The following is an 8,433-nucleotide window of genomic DNA, read 5'->3' as shown; positions in this document are numbered from 1 at the left end:
TCAATTTTGTTTAACTTTTTTTTTTAATGTAAGACTTTAACTTCGAAAACATTTTAGCATTCCAAACATACAAAAAAAAAAAAATTCAACGTTTCAAACTGTGTTTTAGTAGAGAAAGTTCTTGAACTTTCATTGATGCAGTGGCTTTTCACTTTGCTAATAATGAAGAGTTCTACAGTTTGTTTAAAAAGTAGTCCCAGCTACTCCGGAAGCTGAGGCAGGAGAATCACTTCAACCTGGGAGGTGGAGGTTGCAGTGAGCTGAGATCGCGCCACTGAATGCTGTGTCACAATATACAGAAACAAGACAACCTGAAGCTAAATGGATGCCCACTGCAGAGGCAACAGGTCCAGCCTCACAGTGCATGCCCTGAGCTATAGCCCTTCCAAAAGGCATCTTCCCCACAGCCTCAACCCCAAGCAAAGAGCTTCAAGAGTTTGTCCTGGTTGTTTTGTTCTTTTAACAAACTATAGATACATACAGTTGATAACTTAGGTTTGCAGCCAATTACCATATAGTTAAGACCACCTTACAAATTAAAAAAAAAAATGCCAGAAACATCTTTAAATGCCTTGTCACACCAACCGCAAAGTGCACAGAGTGAGGAGAACATGAGAGTGCCTTTTCATTTTAAAAATGTTTGGAAATATGTACAACTTTGATACAGTTTCAGGGTGCTCTGGACACCCATGGCCACTTCATGTAAACCACCGACAATTTCTAGAGCACTTTGAGAGACTACAATATGATCGTGATCAAAGTTTGTAATTAAACCTAATGAGGGCAACAGACACTTCTCAAATAAGAAATGTGTCAATTACGGTCCTCCCCTACTCTAAGGTATTCACAAGGAGACAGATAAACAGGTTTTTTTTTTTTTTTTTTAATTCATCCTCCTCCTTCTCCTCCTTTTCTGCCTCTTTGTCTTCTTCACCTTCCTCTTCCACCTTTTTCCGGGCAACTTCAGCAGGACACTTTGCACCATCAAACTTTCCTTTCGACTTAGAGTCGGCAACATCCTTATCATAGTTCTCCTTCAGCTTTGCTGCCTGAGTGATGTAAGGCTGCTTTTCACTGTCATTTAAGTTACTCCAGATCTCGCTCAGCTTTTTTTTTTTTTTTTGCCGCATCTCCAATAGAGATGCTAGGTTTTGTGGATTTGATCTTGGAGCGGAATTCTGAATAGAACAGGAAGAATCCAGACGGTGGCATTTTGGGGGCATTAGGATCCTTCTTCTTCCTGCCTCCCTTAGCTGGTCCATAATCCTTCTTTTCCTGATCATAGTGCACTTTATCCACCTTTGCCATTTCATCAAATTTAGACTTCTCTTTCCCATACATTGTCTTCCACCCCTCAGAGCACTTCTTGGAAAATTCTGCAAAATTGACAGGAACTTCTGGGTTTTTCTTTTTATGTTCTTCTCTGCACGTCTACACAAAAAGGCAGAAGCAGACATCTTGCTCTTTGGTTTTGTGGGGTCATCTTCAGCCATCCTGACTGTACTGTTCACTAGTCTCAATTTTGTTTAACTTTTTGAAAAACCAACTTTTTGTTTCATTGATCTTTTGTATTTTTTATTTCAATTTTATTTATTTGTGTTCTGATCTTTATTATTTCTTTTCTTCTGCTAATTTTGGGTTTGGTTTGCTCTTGTTTTTATAGTCTTTGAAGCTGCCTTGTTAGATTGTTCATTTGAAGCTTTTCCTCTTTTTCGATGTAGGCACTTTTAGCTATAAACTTCCCTCTTAGTATTGCTTTTGCTGTATCCCATAGGTTTTGTTATGTTGTTTTTCCATTATTATTTGTTTCAAGAAGTTTTTTCATTTCCTTTTTTCTTTTTCTTTCTCTCTTTCGTTCCTTTCTTTCTTTTTTTCTTTTCTTTTCTTTTTGAGATAGGGTCTGGCTCTGCCACCCAGGCTGGAGTGTGGTGGTGTGATCTCGACTCACTGCAACCTTAACATCCCACCTCAGCCGCCTGGGAATACAGGAGGAAATACAGGCACATGCCATCACACCCAGCTAAGTTTTGTATTTTTTGTAGTGACAGGGTTTTGTCATGTTGCCCAGGCTGGTCTTGAACTCCTGAGCTCAAGGGATTGGCCCACATAGGCCTCCCAGAGTGCTAGAATTACAGGTGTGAACCACTACACCCGGCCCAATTTCCTTCTTAATTTCTTCATTGACCCACTGGTCATTCAGCAGCAGATTGTTTAATTTCCATATATTGTATAGTTTCCAAAATTCCTTTTGTTATTAATTTCTAGTTTTATTCCATTGTGGTCAGAGTAGATGCTTGATATTATTTTAACTTTTTTGAATGCTTTAAGACTTATTTTGTGACCTAACATATGGTCTATCCTTGAGAATGATCCATGTGCTGAGGAAAAGAATGTATATTCTGCAGCTCTTGCATAAAATGTTCTGTAAATATCTCTTAGATCCATTTGGTCTATAGTGCAGATTAAGTCTGATTTTTCTTTGTTGATTTTCTGTCTGGAAGATCTGTCCAATGCTGAAAGTGGTGTTGAAGTCTCCAGCTATTATTGTGTTGGGGTCTATCTCTGTTTTTAGCTCTAATAATATTTCCTTTATATGTTTAGGTGCTCCAGTGTTGGGTGCATATACATTTTAAATTGTTGTATCCTCTTGCTAAATTGACCCCTTTATCATTATATAGTGGTCTTCTTTGTCTTTTATAGTTTTTGTCTGATATAAGTATAGTGACTCCTGCTCTTTTTGGTTTCCATTGGCATAGAATATCTTTTTCCATCCCTTTATTTTCAGTCTGTCTGTGTCTTTATAGGTGAAGCGTGTTTCTTGCAGGCAGTAGATCAATGGGTCTTGTTTTTACATCCATTCCAGCAATCTATGTCTTTTGATTGGAGAGTTTAGTCCATTTACATTCAGTGTTATTATTGAAAGTAGGGACTTACTCCTGCCATTTTGTTATTTGCTTTCTGGTTGTTTTCTGGTTTTCTCTTCTTTCTTTCCTTCCTGTCTTCTTCTACTGAAGATGATTTTCTCTGGTGATATGATTTAGTTTCTTACTTTTTATTTTTTGTGTATCCATTGTATGTTTCTTGGTTTGAGGTCACCATGAGGCTTGCAAATACTTTCTTGCATGATTTTTAACTTTGTTTCATCAGTTATATTTACATCTGTGAGAGCTACCACAAACTGAAGGTACTTTTTCATCAGAGTGGTTTGGTCAACCACCACGGCTCCTTGTGTTGCAACAAATGCCATTTTTCTTTTGAGCTGGTTTGTTTCTCGAGAAAAGTATCAGGTCTGTGAGTTCAGTCAGCCCCAACCTCAGTGGCCTGGCTCCCACAGCCCTATCCTGTGACCACCTGCTGAGCCCTCACCTCTGTTGCTGCTCCACCTTGCACAGTCCCACCCCATACAAGAGTTCATTTCTTAAAAGGACATTGTCAGGATTAAATTAGTTTCTATATTTAAGTGTCTCAGAAAAGTGCCTGACACATAGAAATAGCTCAATACGGGTTAAATATTATCAATATTCTCCCACCCCTACTTAGGGTCTCTTCTGTACAAAGGATCTCATTGCAATATGAGTGAGGAGGTCAAACATCATTCGGTAATGTTCTGGTCTAGGACAAAATTTAGAACTGAGTAATTTTTGGCAAGTAGTTTAATATCTTTGAACCTCAACTATGTCTTCCATTAAAAACAGATTTCTAGTTACCTTTTAGGGTTCATGTGAGAGCTCAGTAAGAAAATGGTTGGTTAAGGCAGTTATGCCTACATTAAGCTATTTTGCCTACCACAATGGTAAAAATGATGTACACATTTTAAAGATTTGCATTAAGATTAAAACCAAAAAAGGGTTTCTGCAGCTCATCTCCACTTAAGCGGGAATTTCTGGGGACCAAGACCACTCTCATCCCTAGTCCCTATTTCCTGACCTCTCCAGATCTGCCCACACGGCCTCTTTGGCATCTTGACAAAAGCACTCATTGGGATGAGGTTCTTTGTTACAGTTGCCTGTGGACACAAATGGTCTTTTCCAGCCAAAGAAAGACAGGAGAAGCGCAGGCCCATGTGTGGCTGCACTGGTCTGCAACAAACAAGATTCATTCATTTGGTCCTTCACGCATTCTTTTTCTTTTTTTTTTCTTTTTTAAAATAAGACAGGGATCTCACTATGTTCCCCGGGCTGGTCTCCAACTCCTGGGCTCAAGTAATCCTCCTGCCTCAGTCTTTCAAAGTGCTGGGATTATAGGCGTGAGCTACTAACCCTGCCCATACTTTCTTTCATTCAATAAATATTTATCAGTGGCTTACTCTATGCCAGGCATGTGTGAGGACCTACGGTTCAGAGATGAACAAGGGAGATATGTCTCATGAAACTTATATTTTAATTGGGGTGGTGGGTGACAACGGTTGAGGAATCAAGTCATATCTTTGGAAACTGGTAAGTATTAAAAAGAAAAATAAAACAAGGCAATGCTGAGAGAGAGGCTCTAGAGATAGGGGAAGAGAAATGGCAACAAATTGGATGGAGTGGTCAGGGAAGGCCTCAAAGAGGAAGTGACTCAGGCAGCATCTGTTGTGAGACAGGAATCTGGCTCTGCAGCAACATGGGAACACAGCATTCTTGGCACAGATGCCCTGGGATGGGAACGAGGAGGCCAGGGTGCCAGGAGCTTTGTGGAAGAGGCGGGCGGAAGCTGAATCTTGGGATCATCCTTTCTCACCTTGCATGGCCCAACAAGTCCGTGTAGGGCCTTTTCCAGGAAGGCAGAGCCTACCCCTAGCTGACTCTGTGTCCCTTCCTGTGGTTGCCTCACTGGTCCAGTCCCACTAGTCCCTCTGGCTCCCTCTGGCTACTTCCAGCTTCCTCTGGCAACAGACTACTGGGGGAGATAAGTGAGAATTGCAACATGCTCTCTCCTTACCCTCAAGGAACTAGGAAGATAGAATCTCTATGGACCCCACAAGATGACTGATACTACAGACTAGACAAGAGCACCAGGTGAGGGCTGAGGGGAAGTTTTGGGAGGTGTGCATGACCACTGAGAATGGAGGGCGGAGGTGTCAGGGAAGTGAGAAGAGCTCAGCCTGGACAGAGGGTAAGAACGAGCTGGAGATGGGGTGTGGATGGCAGTCCACATAGGAGGAAGGTAGAGCAAAGGAGTCCTCATGGGAAGGAAAGGACTAGAGGACAATCATACTCAGATCAGTTTGTCTCGCCCTTGGGCTGAGCCACTAGAAATGGAAGAGAAGCTTGGAAAAGGCGAAGGAGACACTCAGCCTTGGGGAAGTATTCAGTGAAGTGACATGGAGCATTCTGGACACAAATGCCCAAAGACAGGAATGAGGACTCTGGAGCTACACTACTTGGGTTCAAATTTGAATTCTGTTGCTTACTAATGCTGGGACCTTGATAAGTTACTTAACCCTTCTGTGACTCAGTTTCTCCATCTGTAAAACAGTGATCATAACAGTACCAAATTCATTTTATAAAGTTTAAATGAGTGAATAGTTGCAAAGCACTTAGAATAAATAGTACCTGGCCCAGAATGATGTAAGTGTTGGCTAAATTAAGTGAATGCTGGTGAGCAAGTGAGACTCTCATTCTGAAGCCAATGGGAAGCTCTCAGATGTTTCTGGGCTGTGCCATGCATGGAGGAAAAGAGTGCTCTGCTCTAATTCATCTGGTGCAGGCTGGATTGGAGGTGGACGGCCTGGGATCAGGAAAACAAGTTAGGAGTCTACTGCAATGGCCCAGACATGAACACTGATTGGCTGGTAGTGGGGCTGCTGGGGAGAATAGAGGGGATGGAAGGCTGGAGGTTGCTGCTGAAGGAAGTGCTCCTAACATCTGGTGTCTGGAGATGGGACTGGGGCTAGTGGGGTACAGATGGAGGAAATGGAGGCCTTGAGCTTGAGTGATGGGGCGAATGTGGGGCGGCTATGTCAGAGAGGGAAGCTGGAAAAGTCATCTGGTTTGGAGGAAGATGGTGCCAACACATGGACGTTTGTTGCCTTTGAGGCCGTGGTGTGCCCACAGTGTTCTGGGTGTGATTTCATATCCTGGGTCTGAGGAAAGGAATCCTAGGGGGTTGGATTCTGGCTCCTAGAGAGATGTGAGAACGAGAGTTTCAGCCCTGGCCTCTGCTCACCTGTACACCTGCACGTGTTTGGAGGAGAGTGGGTAGGCTGGGGACAGGCAGTAAATACTTAATGAGGCTGAGTCCACACATCCTCTGCATACTGTATTAAAAGGGCAGTCAGGAAAGGAAGACCCTGCTTGTGTCCACCACTCCCAGACACTCGGTAGTGACAGTGGTCAGTGCTCTCCTTACCCTCACCCCATTGCAGGGGAGAGGATCTCACAACTCAGCCCAAGGCTAACCACACTCCTCCGACTCTCATCTGGATGAGGGTCCCAGCTGGGGTCCAGGGACAGTGGTTGGGACCAATAGTATTTGACTACTGGTTTCTGTTAACAAGTGTTGACTGGGTACCTGCTTCGGGATCCAGTGAGCACAAAATGTCCACTAACCAATGGATTTTTCGAGCATCTCCTCTGTTCAAGCTCTGTATAAGGCATGGGGCTCAAAGTAAAATTAAATGCTTGGTTCCAGAAACCGCATTAGCCTAGGTTTTTGTTTTCCATTTTTAATTATTAATGACAGCAGCTTCAATATAGATATCAGAGAACTGTATCCTTCTAGTCGTGAAAATCTTGTTTTAGCTTGGCTTTTAAGTATAATCATTCCCTCCAATCTTTCCTATAAAGGGTTGTTAATTATATGAATTAATATATCTGTAAAATTTTATTGGGATTAGGTCCATAGCTTTCATTAGCTTCGTAAGGTTTTTTTTAAATCATATTTTTCTTTTTTAGTTCAGAAAAGAGTCAAGAAGAAAATTAAAATGGCCCATAATCCTACTGTCCAGATAACCCCTTGTTTTCACTTTTTAAATGCATATGGAAAATAATTCATGTTCTAGAAAGACACAAAATGAGAAGCAAAATTCTCTCACTGCTCCCTCCCCACTTCCATTTCTCTTCCTAAAGCTTTGTGCTACTAATGGTTTCTTACATATCCCTCTAGAAAATGCTTAGTGCACTTATCAGCATTATAAATGCATTATGTACATCCTATTCTTAAAAGCTTCTCCCGGAGGTTAAGAATTATTGCTCTCTCTAGGCATGATTGTCTGTTTTTATGCTTTTTGCCCTGTTGATCTGCATTTTAAAAAATAACAGTCAGAGGAAAGTCCTTTCTCTTTGTTTCTTTTTTTCTTTCCTTCCTTCCTTCTTCCTTTATTTTCCTTTTTTTTCTTTTCTGAGAGATGAGGTCTCACTCTGTCACCCAGGCATGCTGGAGTGAAGCAGTGTAGTCATAGCTCACTGCAGCCTCAACCTCCCAGGCACAAGCAATCCTCCCATCTCAGCCTCCAGAGTAGCTGGGACCACAGGCATGCACCACCATGCCTAGTTAATTTTAAAAAATTTTTTTGTAGAGACGGTCTCACTGTGTTGCCCAGGCTGATCTCAAACTCCTGTACTCAAGTGATCCACCCGCCTTGGCCTCCTAAAGTGCTGGGAATACAGGCGTGAACCACCATGCCTGGTCAAGGAACTCATTTTCTAATGCTCCTCTGCCTTGGACTAGTGGACAGGTGTCAGGAAGTTACTTTACCTTGCTGAGCCTCAGTTTCCTCATTCTTGTGGGGACTCAATGGCAGTGTCAATGCAGAAAGGCCTGGGCACACAATAGGCCTTCCATAAATGGTCAGTGCTTTCCCTTAGGCCCTTTTGGAAGGAGGAGGGGCTGCCAGTTCTAAATAAATGTTACAGAAGGGCCTGTCATCAGTTGCCCCTCAGAGTGACCTGTCACTTTGTTCCCAGCTAGAAGAAGAAGAGTGTGGGAGTCCCCTGACTGGAGGTGACAGGGTCACACAAATTCCTCACCCTTGGTGTTGGCGCCCACCCCAGGCGCTCAGGCAATCCAGACCCCAGGAGACTGATGCCATCTGTCCCTGGCTGGGAAGGAATCTCTGCCAACAGCTGAGACAGGCCTCTGATATACAGCCCCTGTCACCTCCCCCTCTTCTTTCTCTGAGCTGAGGCTTTAAGACCTCTGTGACTCCAGCTTCAGAGGGAAAATGGCTTACAGGAAAGGTCTCCAGTATCATCTGGGACCAGGGGCGGCTTGGCTATTGTCAAGCTGTGACCAGCCCCAGGAAGCCAGAAAAAAGGGCAGGACTCCAGTCCGAGGAGGTGGGGGCCGTGGTGATGGCAGATGAGGGAGACGGTGGACGAAGACCATTTGTTGTGTGCTGGGAAGCACTGGCCACAGTGCTGGGTCCTTGGCAGGTGTTACTTGCTGGGGCCTACCAGCTGCACTCCCGCTTTGTAGATGAGGACTCTGAGACTCAGAGAGGCAAGCCACCTT

General features: G+C 43.3%; 1 pseudogene; it reads right to left on the bottom strand.

Moving 5' to 3' along the window:
- Positions 1-830: 830 nt before the first annotated feature.
- LOC134759153 (high mobility group protein B3-like) lies at positions 831-1,774 on the bottom strand (annotated as a pseudogene).
- Positions 1,775-8,433: the final 6,659 nt, after the last annotated feature.

This window comes from Gorilla gorilla, chromosome 8, assembly GCF_029281585.2.
Source record: "Gorilla gorilla gorilla isolate KB3781 chromosome 8, NHGRI_mGorGor1-v2.1_pri, whole genome shotgun sequence".
NCBI lineage: Eukaryota > Metazoa > Chordata > Mammalia > Primates > Hominidae > Gorilla > Gorilla gorilla.
This window is presented reverse-complemented; position numbering and strand designations above follow the sequence as displayed.